This window comes from Ochotona princeps, chromosome 19 (assembly GCF_030435755.1).
Source record: "Ochotona princeps isolate mOchPri1 chromosome 19, mOchPri1.hap1, whole genome shotgun sequence".
NCBI classification, from domain to species: domain Eukaryota; kingdom Metazoa; phylum Chordata; class Mammalia; order Lagomorpha; family Ochotonidae; genus Ochotona; species Ochotona princeps.
In genome coordinates this window covers 17,080,860-17,094,408 of record NC_080850.1, presented here as the reverse complement: position 1 = coordinate 17,094,408, position 13,549 = coordinate 17,080,860, and the positions used below count along the sequence as shown (strand labels likewise).

The following is a 13,549-nucleotide window of genomic DNA, read 5'->3' as shown; positions in this document are numbered from 1 at the left end:
TTTACTCTGTAGCTGTCTGTATGCAACCATTCTGAGGCTTATAGGTGTCAAGATGAACTGTCTGTCTAAACAGAAGCACTGTTCTGTGCGGTCTGGTCCAGTCCATCAGTGTCCTCTGCTCTGAGAGTTAGAACTAAAGTCCCTGCTGATTGTCATACTTTAATTTCCATTTGCTGTTACTGTTTGAGCAGATCCACAGTGCTTACATGAGAGGATGCTTTCAGTGTGAAGATAGGATTAGGTTGTTTATAAGATTCTTTGGCCATGAAATTATGTAATTACAGGCCAAGTCAAGTTAATTGTAACACTTTTCAGCAATACAATTGTGTATTTTAGCTAACCTCAGCTCATGATTTATCTCACTACAGTGCCAAAAAAAAAGATTCATTTGCTTTTATTGGAAAGGTATATCATATTTACAGTGAAAAAGAGACAGAGAAAAATATCCCATCTACTGGTTTACACTCTAAGTGGTTGCAATGGCCATAACTGAGCCAATCTGAAGCCAGGATCCAGGAATTTTTCTGCATCTTCCATGTAGGTGCAGGGTTGCAAGGCTTGGACTATTCTCTATTGCTATCTCAATCCATCAACAGGTTGGATGGGAACTGGATGAGAAGTGGAGTAGCCAGGATATGAACTGGTGCTTATATGGGATCCTGGCACACACATGGTGGGGATTTAGTCATTGAGCCATCACACTGTCCCCTACAGAATTTTTAAAAAACTATTTTATTTATCTATTGGGAAGGCCAAGTTATATAGAGTCATAGATAGAAAAAAAATTTGCATCTGTTGGTTCACACTCCAATTGGCTGCAGCAGCTAGGGCTGGGTCAGGCTGAAGTCAGGTGCCTGTAATTCCATGGGTATCTCAGACATGGGTGTTAATGGCCCAAGAACTTGGGCCACCTTCCAGGTGAATTAGCCAGGGGGCACTGAAACTGGCTGCTCATTATGGGATGTTGGCATCACAGGTGAAAGCTCAATTCACTAGGCTCCTCCATGCTTGCCCCCAACAGAGAACTTCTGTCTTCTTCCTCGGTATATACAGGAAAGATATTGTTACCATCAAATGTGTTTTGAGCAAGTGTTGTTTACTAAGCACTCATATAGGTATCTTACATGGGATATATAGTTTTAAACAGATACTACTAATTGTACTTAGCATGTGCAGACAGTAGGGCGCAAACAGTTTTAAGAAACTTGCTGATAAACTAGAACAGCTAGCACTGGAACATGTCACCCTGACTCCAGGGACTATTCTTATAACTGCTACATTAGATTGTGTGTCCCATGTATAATCATCCCTTTTTTTTTCTTTCAGATCAGTAGGTAATTGTGGGAGAAGCAGACAAAGAAAAGATACATCCTTGGAAGCCCCTGCCTGGTCTTCTGGAATAGCGGTTTGAGATACTGGGTCTCAAGATGCAACATCCATCGTGGGTAGTCAGAGTGGAAAACTGATCTCGGGCAGCTGCAGTGCTTGTTTCTCCTGCACCGAATATAAAGCCTTTTGCAAAAATCCCAAGGGACATCAGAAAAAAAGCAAGTATGTGGGGCTGCTTTGGGAAATTGGTGCTGTTAGTTCCTCAAAACCACAGACCACCTTAATTAGAGAGGTGGCTCTCCAATCAATAGTTTTGCTGTTCCTCACTGTGCCATCTCCCTGGCTTTGCAGTCAGCCACCAGGATTTTCAGCTGATGACAGTGCAATTCTCTGGGGGCTGTGTGAGGTACAGAGGGGAGAGGAAGGGTCTGATTTGTAGGCCTGTTATACGGGTTGCTAGAGCATGGGATTGCATTCATCAAAGCCAGCAGAGTTCCCCCGTCTTTGTATTCAGAATGCCATGTTCCAGGTTCCCTTAGGAGAAATGACAAAATGCTGCACAAGCATTGCTTGGAGATGTTTTTGCATTTTCTTATTTTTTCTTCTCTCTTTGCAAGAAGAGACTACCCAAAAACTCTTAAGAAAACATTCTGTCCAAAACTAGAACCCTGTTCAGTTGTCTCTTAACCTGTTGCCTAAGATACCCAAGGGGCCAAGAAACAAGATGAAACTATGATTACCATGAGAGTGGGAAACTAATTTTGACTTGTCTGTTTGTATATCCAACACATCACATTCAATTAGTTTTTGAATTTAATCTCACAGTGATCCTACAAGGTAGGACTATAGCATCCATATCTTTCATGGGAGGAACTAAGGATTCAAGTAGCAGAGTAAATTGTCCCTAGCTCCAACAAGATTTGAACTCTGGTCTCACTATGGATCTCTTTCTCTGAATCATTGGTTTGAATTATGTCCACGTGACATTAGGAATTCCCACTTCAGATTTGCTTAATCAGAATTCCTGTATAATCCTTGCCTCCGGTATGAAATAAAAACTGATTTGTCTTAAGGCATGGTTGAAACAGGCTGTGTTTATAGGGATAATGTAATTAGAGCAATTTTCAGGAGTGTTCAGCCAGCCTCAAAGTAAATATTGGTGAGGAAAGATAAGTTAGGAGCCCCAATTAGTCAGATTGGATGGGTTTCACTGGCTAGATGCCCAACTCTTCAGTTCCCTTTTCTTATATAAACACAGCTGTGAAGTACCAATGCATACCTTGGGTACACCAGAATGCAGAGGTAAGATGGAAGCTCTTAAAGAGAAGTCTGGAGAGGTCTGGAAACTGTGTTTATCATCTTGTCCCTTGCCACCTTGCCTTAGGACCATGTATTTATTTGGCATAAAATTGAAAAAGAAAACACAAACTCAGCTAAATGGTTTCTTTATAACCTGAAGAAAAAGACCTTGAGTTGTGACCTCAAAAGAAATATGTCAATAAAAAGAAAAAAAATGCTCTTAAAATACTTCTTTTAAGCTATTTGCTGCTGCTATTGGAGAATGAACTGGAGTATGATTTCACTTTGAATCCATCTTGGGATAGTGAGTATTCTTATAAAATATGTTTGTTCTCCCAAGGCATAGCCTCTAACACTGTTACTGACAATCAAAGAATGTGTCAAGGGAAGCAGTCAAGAGTAAGGAAAGCAGGGAATTAAGTGAATAGGGGTGAATTTATACCCCCCATAGCTTCAGCGTTTGAAGTGTGAAAATCAGCAGCTATTCATTGAGGATATCCTCAGTTCAAGGGATTAATGCTCTGCTTTGGGGATAAGGACCTGAGTTTGTTAGCTTTCAGTACTGGTTCCCAGTGATTTTATAACCTTAATTGAATAGAAACTTACAGCTGAGTGTTTTAACCTGATGTGTATTTTTAAAAATATTTATACAGCAGTCTGATTAAAGAGTATTCATCTCCATATGAACGTTAGCATAGCCAGAAGAGGAAACCAACTAAATCAGATTGTGCAAATAGATTTTCCTTCTTAGGACAATGATGGCCAATTGGTAAAATCAGTTTTGGGAAAATAATAGAGGCCAATCTGGGCTTGATTAGTGATATCTGTCATGGGCATTGAAGGGCATTGATATGTTTTGTGTCCCTGCCATAAATTCTATTATTGAGCCATAGCAAAGGATGTGTCTGTTTCAAATGTAGTGTTCCCATTTTTATTTTGATAAGTTATTTATTATTTTGACTATATGATTAGTATTTTTAATAATGAAAACTAATACATATTAGATTCATGGTACATGTTGGGGAGTAAGTTAAATGTGTAAGTGAACATATGATGTATTATTTATTTCTAGATTGCCGGTGAGAGACTGAGATTTTGTTCTCTAGATATTAAATCAAGGAACTCTGGTTTCCAAAGTCTGTACCCCTAAGCATTGCAGTTTTTATGACTCATTCTTCTTTGGCTTTTGCTGAGGAATTTCAACCCTTGTTCCTGATTTTTGCGAGATCATCTCCTGAGATACTGGAGAACTGCTGGATGGTCCACTCCAAAGAGTAGGGAGAATAGCGAATGCAGTGCATAGACCCAGAACAACCACCAGCCTTAATTCCCAGGGCCAAGGACACCATTCAAACCTAGTCAAGGTCTGCTTTGTGCAGTGGCAGTTTCGTAGCCAATGAGGTTTATCCGAGGCAAGATTATTGCTAATTGAAAACCTAGTCAAGGTCTTCCCAGAGATCCATTGTATTCTCCAGGACAGGAGAGGTGGGTTTTGTGTTGTTTTTATGAAAATAAAGTTGTTGGGTTCTCAAAATAGGTTTTTTTTTTTTTTTGTTAGCATCTATTGTCCACCATAACAAAGTATCTTAGACTGGCTTAAAATAATAAATAATATAAATTTTTATCTGACCGTTGTGGAGACTGGATATACAATATCAGGGTATTAACATGGGTAGGGTTTGTGAGGCTGTCTGCCAGGTTGCAGACTACTGGCTCATCACTCTACTCACAGGAGACCTCTCCAGGGTCTGTTTTCTAAGGGAGTTAGTCTCATTTTTGAGGGCTCTCCTCTGGTGACCTAATTGCCTTCCAAAAATCCCCACTTAATGCCATCAGTTGGGTGATTAGAATTTCAACATTTTAGGTTGGGAGACAAATTCAGTTCATTGCAGGCAAACAATGAAAGGGACAGGGCAGGAGGTACTGAAGTGAAGGCAGATCAGAGAGAAATGTGGTTGTGGTAGGAAAAATAGTATTCACTCACTTCTTTGTTTGATTGCTTACTCATCCAACAAAAGCTCATTGAGTCCCTATTTTCCTCTAGGCACTGTGCTGGGGATGGAGGTTCCTGTTCAAAGGGAGATCTCCAAGGGGGAGGATACAAGTTCTAAAAATAAATGATATCCTTACAGATTTTGCCAGAGGGTCTCCCAGTGTTCTACCATTTCCACAGGGATAGTCTGTTTTCTTCTCATTTGATATCACTGTTATTACAACACTCACATCAGCACTCTCATTCTAAACAGCACAATGAGACATGAAAATATATATGCACCGTATTAAGTAAAAAAAGGTCAAACACAGTATTTTATCTACAACATTATCATAGCCATGTAAAAATTAGATGCATGTTTAACAGAATGACCCGACTGGAAATGTGTCTGAAGATGTTGAAACATTTATGAGAAGAAGTTAAAAAATACATAACCTGTCACTTAAAAGCTGCAAAGATTTTGTCTCAGGAAAAAAAAATGAACTTTCTGAACTTTTGTGCTTAGGCTGCTCTTTTGGTCTAGAGAAAATTACCAAATCATCTCTGTTTATTCAGTATAAAGAAAAGATCTCAGTTACTCTTTTGGGGCTTTTAAAATCTTGAATGCAAAGAGCTTTGACTGAGAAACCAGAGTTCCAAGGGGTCGTATACATTTGTGCCTTTGTATAAAGCAGAGCTGTATTTCTTTTACTTGTGTGGGTTGAGAATGACTTGTACCCTGTCACTGCATGGTCTGAGGTGTTCTGGGGAATATTTTTTAGTTGTTTGGTGCCTCTTGGAGAGCTTGAGAAGATAGGATTTTGATTTTATGCTAGGAGGATCAGACTAAGCTGGGAAAACCTGGCCTGGGTGGTCAGGGTTCTAAATGAAACATGGTAATTCAGACTTTGAAAGGTACACTGATTGTGAATGGGGTTTGCCCTGGGAGAGAGGGCTTGTTTCCAGTATTTATCATTCTGGCATGGCATAGATCTGCCAGGAACAAATTGTGATCTGGGCTAAGGAGATATCTTCATTCTACCCTTGGAGATGTGGTTTGGGGTGTAAAGGGAGGTGGATTTGGCTACATTTTTCAGCTGAAGCCAGGCAGAGGGTAGCTCCGTAAGAAGCCTCCAGAGGAAGCCTTATTCTAGGTCTGGAAGATTTTTCCTTCTCTTCTTCCTGAACTATTAATTCTCTTGTTAAAAGTTGGCTCCTGGTCCCATTACTGCTGTGGAGAAGTAAGGGGACTTTGGAGATTGAGTATGGAAGAAAAGACTTACATCTGCTATTCCTGTGAGGCCAGTGTGCTGCAGCCCGCTGTGGCACAGAGAGACCTGGTGCCCTGTAACTACAGGAGAGGCAGGATGCAGTGAAAGTGCATACAGCTTTCCCATCTCCTCCCAACTTGGAAAGGGAAGGGAAGGAGTACCTTGTGGGTGATAAGATGTGGCAAGAACAACCTGGAAATGACCTGGAGAGCTGTATGATAAACAAACAAAAAACCAAAAAAACAAAACCCAGAAATTATAGAGAACTATTTTTATTGTCTAATTTTTGTAATGATAATACTAATTTTTCAATATACCGGGAATAGCTGGTGATACTATTATTATTATTCTATCATCTACAAAAGAAGTCCTGGTGTACTTGATAAAAAAAAAAAAGTATAATGTAAAAAACTGGAGATACCCCATCTATATTGATCCCTTTTACACAAAAGTACTAATTGAGGTTTTTTTCTTTTTCTTTTTTTCCCATATCCCATCTGGGAGTTTCTTGTACTTTAATAGTCCCTGGGTGTCTTTGTGTTTTCTGCATGGTCTCAGTGGGAGGTATATTGACCAATAAGTGCAGCCAACCCCTTAAGGGCTAAAATAATTGGGCAACATAAAACAACAAGGGCAAAATGATTGTCATTTCATATCTGTAGAATACAAAATATATACTTATGATTCTAAATTTAAGGGATTGAAGAGTAAACAGTGCAAACTCTCCTTTTCATGCTCTTACAAACTCTCAATTTGCTTTAAAGACAAATATATTATCTATTTCTTACATTATTTTTACCCAAGTACGTAAGAGAATAACATAATCTATGATTTTCTGCACATTTAACCACTTAACATTGAGCCTGAGACTCTGATAAGCCTTTTATATGCTTTTTTCAATTCTTATAATCCACCTATGAGGCCTGGGAAATCACCAAACAGGTATTGGGAAGTTCAAGTTCATTTTTTCTCCTGATTCTCAATGTGATCTTAGCTCAGAGCATGGATTCTGGAGTCAGAATTAGAGCTGTGTTCACATGCTGACTCTACTTCCTTTAGTTTATGATCTTCAACAACTGAGAGGTAATGAGATGGTAAACATTGGGCCACCAGCTCTGGAGAGTGGGAATGGAATTTCCAGCATTTTCCCTTTTCCACAGGTTCAAATGTTCTCCCTATGACCAATTGGAAGCTTTCAGCTTGTGGTATACCAGATCACGAAACTGCGAACAGTGTCACTGTTGGCTTATCCATGCTGGCATTAAGCCAACCAAACATACCACACTCTCTGACCCTGTTGTTAATACTTAAGTTTTGGTTGTAGCAGTTAAGCAACCACTCTACTGTTCCATATTGAAGTGCCTGGATTCAAGTCCTGACTCCGTACTCTCCAGTCCAGCTTTCTGATAATGTATACCCTGGGAGGCAGATTACGGTTCAAGCAGCTAAGCTATTACCCACATAGGAGATGGATTGAGTTCCTGACTTTCAATCTTGGCTACTAAAGGAATTTAGGGAATAAAACAATGGGTGGAAGACCTCTGATCTATTGCTTCTACTAGAATCGAGTTTTCCCTCAGTACAAGTCAGTTATGTAGGTATCTCTCATATAATGTTTCTTTAACTCTGGGGATACTGAGGGATGATGGTACTTTTCAATCTTCCCATTTCTGTAAGATTCCTAGCTGTGGTATGGGTTGCAGTTAACATCATCTGAGAGTGCTCATAGTTAGTATCACATAAAAAGGAAATATGATATACTTAGCATTATTTTTGAATCTTGCCCAGTGTGATGAGACTCACAACATGACGGACACAAGGGAAAGAAAACTCAGAAAAGAAACACCAATTGATGTTGTCTGATCACAATCATGCCAATGTGTTCTCTTTTTTTTGTGTGTGTGTTCTCTTTTAAATAAAACTTAAGGCAGACTTATTTTAAATAGAATAAAAGCAGAAATCATACATGCTATTTAAATATTTTTTCTCATAATTATATAAAAATTTAAACATTTATGTTACTGAAAGACAGAGATGAATACAGAGAAATAGAAATCTCCCACATTAGTTTACTCCCTGACTGCCCACCACAAACAGGATTGTACCATGCTGAATCCTGGAGCGAGGAACTTGATCTAGTTCTTTGATGTAGATGGCAGGGACTGAATCACTGCATGCTTTGCCTCTTGTCTTTGTGGTACACATCTGTAGGAAGCTGGAGTCAGAACCAGAGCCTCAGCTTGAACCCAGGCATTTAGATATGGGATGTGTAATTTCCAAGCTATTAGGAAACTTCTGGGCCAAATACCTTAGTCCCCCTATTAATATTTGTATATCATGCTCATAAGCAATATAATAGTCACCTCCATTGTCCAGCATTCCTCCATCTTTGTTTTCAGTTACCTGTGGTCAACCATAGTTTGAAACATGACCTGCAAAATCCCAGACGGAAGTAGTATACAGGTCTTAAAGTTTGCCCCATTCTGAGTAGTTTGATGAGTCTCACGCCATCCCACTCTATCCTTCCTGGGACTTGAATCATCCCTTTGTCACACCTATTAGTTACTCAGGAGCCATCTCAGCTATAAGATGGACTATCAGGGTGCCTGAATGAAGTGTAAGAGTTGTGATGCTGGTGATTTGGTTATTGTTACAATTGTGCTGTTTTTATCCTAAGTTATTAATCTCTTACTGTGCATAATATATAAAATAAACTTCACCATAGGTAGATATATATTTATGGAAAAACAGTATATAAGGTTTGATACCATTCATGGTTTCAGAATTTCTCTGCAGCATCTTGTGAATACATCCCCTGCAGATAGGAGGGATTTACTCTCATTGAATTTATGTAACATGAATGAGCAGATGATGTACTATCTTGGTAAAGCAGAGAACCAAAACACTTAGCCTTCTGAAATGCTATAATGGACAGCTCAGTATTAACATACTGTTACTTTTTTGCTATAACAGTTAACAGAATATTATTTTTCCCTCTAGATTATATCTGCAAGATGATATCTAGTTGTGTGTGTGCACCTCTCTCTATACGTGTGTGTGTATAGAAATTCCTTTATATGAGTTTGTTTATATGTTTTATATGGTATAAAATCAGGGGAACTCATTCTGTATCAAGATTAAGGAGTCTTAAAAAATGACATTTTCTTTGTGACATTTTGATAATGCGTAAATAGTATGGAGAAATATGGCTGTCCCAAGAGGCAGTGTCTGTCAGCTCTGGGCTATACAAGCCCTGTAGGTTCTGGGCACCAGTGATACAAATTGTGCCAATCTGTTAGAGCAGACTTAGCTTCCCAGTAATTCTGTGACTGTTGCCTGCCTCTGCATCTCTTATAATGAAATGGTTCATGGACAGCTGGGTTATCTGCAAAGAGCTATGTAGGACGTACCCTGCCCAATTAATCAGATGTCATTCTGACCAGATTTCTTTAACACATTGATTCATGGCAAACAACAGAATATTCATAAACTAAAATAAAAAGAGACAAAGGAGAAAGGCATTCTGTCTATGTGTATTTGTCGTATAGCATATTTTTCCATTTCTGAAACTTGAAAAACAACCATCTGGAAAGAATCATATTATAGACAAGGCATGTCATGACATTTACAGCAAATATTTCTGTTGTGAGGATCAGTAATCTCCCGTTGCTCCATCAACTGCTATATAATCAGATACTAATAAAGGATTCAATAAATAGAGGGTTCCTGCCATAAATCAATAGTATGGGGAATAATATGTTTTAACTATTCACATTTTCCTTTGTTTATCCTTCTTTTTAAACACACATTTTTGTATCACAATCCCCCTTTAACGTTTGCCTTTGTTTGCCTTTCAGCCACCCAGTCTCAGGCAAATGACATTAAACTGCACCATTGCAAAGAGATCTCTGGCATAAATAAATGTATCAGGGGGTCAAGAGGTCAAAAGCATAAATGAGGCAAAGATTTCAAAGAAATCGCTGGCCACATGATTTATAAATCATGGAAAACACTGCTCTGGCCATAAAAGAGAAATTAAATTTATACATCATGAGCTTCAGGATGCTTTGGGTTCTGGTGGGTAACTGGGTTAGAAATGGAAGCGCTTATGTCATCCTGTTGTTGGTTTGGAGCCTATAACAGTGGCATTTACCCTAGAACTCTAAATCAGGAGGTCTGAAATTAACAACCCCCAGCCCCCAAACATACTTCCTTCTCGCTGTCTCCAAAACGTTTGCTTTTACCTCTGACCTGGAATTCCTGCTACTCCAGGCGCACTCCTGGAAAGGGCTGGGGATCAATTCACTATTGGGCAGGAGTTATGTCTGTAAATGAAGATGGGCATTGTGTTGCTACCCATCTGTTGGCAAAAGGCTGAAGGAGATCTACCTTTGAAAGAACACAGGACAGAATTACGACTTCTGCCCTGGCTGGCCAAGAAGGCTATGAAATCACGGAATTCTGGAATGTAACAACCAAGCTATCTCTAGGACAGAATAAAAACAAACCAGCCTCTGTAAAAAGAACAATAATACTTTATACTATAATGATCTGTAAAGGGAATCTGTCCAGAGCTTTTACAGCTTAAAAATAACCCTTTCTCCTTTTCGCTATATTTTCTTAAAAGATATTACATTCAGCCACTCGTCTCTTCTACTTGCCCCCTCCACTCCATTTCCTTTATTTCTGTATTTGGTGCAAAAAAATCAGATGGGAAATGGCAAAGCTTTGAAAGTGTTTATTTTAGCTCCACATGATTTCATGAAATGTACTTGGTGATCTATACATAAAACAAACAATTTCACAGGGAACCTGCTGAAAACACACTCAATTGGGAGTGTCACTTCCGAGTTAAGCAGATGTGAGGCAGCAAATGACACCATGAACAGCCTCAACTTTGGAACTGCTTGCTGGTCTTTATGGCCTAACTGATGCAGACTTAAACTTGAATCCAGTTTTAAAGTTTTCCTGGAAACAAATTTTGCTAATCCCATTCAATGGAAACAATATGCTGGTTCCTAGCTTGAAATACAGATTTGTGGTGGTGACAGAGAAAAACAATACACTTTGTCAAAATTCCTTTGTGTTCACAACTCAAGGTAGGATTTCAGTGGAATGTTACATTTCTTTCTCTCTTTGTCTTTGTTTGCTTCCCTTTGCCTCTATTCCTGTTTCTTTGTTCAGGCTTCTCTCATTACCTTTTATATCTTTACAAGAGTAAAATCTTCGGAGCCAGTCAATTTTTAGTTATGTGTTTTGTTTTTTAAATGTTTTAAGACACTTCTTCTAAAAGTATTTCGAAGAAGGAAATGTAAAATACTAAAAAAAATTTTTTTTTCAGTCTTGTCAATCTGGGCGTATGTTCAAGGAAATTTGATCTAGCTTTCTGATGTGTATATGTTGACATCATCACAACCTAATTTTTAGTCATTGTGTTTCAAAGGTTTCTCCAATCTTCTTTTACGTCACATTTGGGAAGTGATTCTCACAAGTAGGGCCACAGAATTCCATGGCTATGTTTGAGATTCAAATCCCAAGAACTGGTCGGCAACATTTTCCACATTTTAAGCGTACTTTGTCTTCCCTACCTCAGAAACACCGTAAATACTCCAATAGTTTATCTGTCCTTAGAATTTTTCCTTCCCCCCCATGTTGCATATACATTGTTGAACAAGTTCAAAAATTACATCACATAAGCTGTATGTGCTGTTTTGTGTCTCTTTGGTTTTAAGAGAAATAAATATGCAAACATTTGAAATTTTGCAGAGATCTGGCTGTGATGCTGCCTGTTTTTTTTTCAGTGATTCTCCTAAACGTTTTCATATCAGATGGCTTAAATTACATTTTCATTACTCAATAAAGGGTAAAAAATGAGAATGTTAACTTGTACCTTAGCACCAATGTGTAAAGTTTATATTTGATCAGCGGATGTTAAACCCAGGCCAGGCTAATGATTCAATTACATGCATTTTGGGGGAAGTTTTAAAATAGTGGGAATGGTGCCTGCTGAGCATGGGTCGGCTTCCCTTTACATCTTTCCCAATTCCATGGTTCCAATGTGTCAGGATCAGGTGTAGCTCACAGGCATTTAAGTCTGTGGCACTAAGGAACAGGAACCGAAGTGCTGCTCCCTCTGAAAGAAGCCACTGCTTGGTTACATGTTTGAATTTTATTTGCTTTTGTGAAAGCGAAAGTGAGCAACTTTCATGAAAGCTTACTTTCCTTTTCTGGCTGGTTGGCTTTTGACCACATCTCATGCCTTTTTATCCCAGGATCCTTTATTTACACTGATGAAGTTGTAGATGTCATCATGCAGATTGAAAGAATGCTGAGGTAGCCCTTAAATAGACTGTGTGATGAGGCCCATCTACAAGGAAGTGACTGCTGCAGATCATATCATAACATGGGGCGGGCAAGGTGACCACATGGCAGTAGAGAGTGGATAAAACAGTAATTCAGTAACATTGGTATGATTAGAGAAAAACTTGTTCTGGGTGGATTTTCTTTAATAACACTCTCTGAGTTAAGAGATACCAGATATAATTCCTCCGGGCCTGTTTTAAAGCACGGATAGACTTGTATATGTAATGACCAAGCTCTATGATTTAAGAGTTCTTGACATTTTATTTTTCCCCTGTTGTCTAAATGAGTGTTCTCTCAATTCCTTCTTTTTCTGTCGATAGTCTTATTTAATTTGTGGTGAAAGTGACTAGGAGCCTGGTCTGTGTAGTCAAGAGTTCAAATCCTGCCTCAGCCTTTTACTACTGTGTGATCAAGGCAGCTTGATTTCACTTGACCTTAATGCTCTACTTTATAAAATGGCAAAACATCACCCAGCACCTAGACATTGTGAGATTCACGGTTAAAATGAATAATAGTTGTTGCTGCTTTTTGTGCTCCTGTTTAACACATTGCTTAGCTCCCAGTTTTTTTCATAGATAGTTTAAGGCAAATTGGACCCATGCTCACACAATTCTAAGCTGATTAAGTATAAATTATTAAAAAGTTTTAAGGTTTTGAGACCCTCAAAGGCAAATTGCAAAGTCAATTGTGTTTGATTATGTGCTGTGTAGTATTAGTGGAAGCACAACTATTTTATGTTTGAGCCAAATGGAAAAGTGGAGTGTCAGTGTGCTGCAGAGAAAAGCGCACTGGGTTAAGAATGAGACCATACCAGAAGAAGTGTGACCTTGGGCAAATCATGTGCCCTTCCTGAATTGTGTCAGCCAAATGAGAGCAGGAGGGATGAGACCCACTCTGTGTGTTTCCCAGGGTTTTATGAGATCCAATTAGAGAAGCACAGGCACATGAAAGCACTCTGAAAAGATGAATGTGCCATTTTGGCAGGAGGTGATGTAAGCTGAATGGCAGAGCAGGCTCCTGCCTATCAATTCTGTACTTGTGCTGGTTGCCTCTCCAGCTCGGGATGCTGCAGGATGGTCGATTGCAGATTCCAAGGTACACACATGGCCTGTTTATTGCAGTGGTGCCTGCCGTGCACAAGGAGCTAAGGAGCATTTTTATATGTCAGTTCTGGACAGGCAGATAGTTTTGCTTTGGAGATAAAGAGGCACTCCTGGGTGAAATGGAGCAAATGTAGAGATCACAAATACTTCCCAAAAGCATCCAAGCGTTTGCAGCACTATGCCCTTTATTGTCAGAGTGATGGTGACTGTAA

General features: G+C 39.1%; 1 long non-coding RNA gene and 1 pseudogene across 1 annotated transcript; one reads left to right on the top strand and one right to left on the bottom strand.

Annotated features, from left to right (window-relative positions):
* Nucleotides 1-713: 713 nt before the first annotated feature.
* LOC131482704 (uncharacterized) lies at nt 714-6,068 on the bottom strand. Its single transcript, XR_009247238.1, has 2 exons — nt 5,884-6,068; nt 714-1,039 (listed from the first exon to the last, which is right to left on the bottom strand). It is a non-coding gene; the product is annotated as an uncharacterized LOC131482704 (long non-coding RNA).
* On the top strand, nt 3,996-4,150 carry LOC118760154 (U4 spliceosomal RNA; annotated as a pseudogene).
* Nucleotides 6,069-13,549: the final 7,481 nt, after the last annotated feature.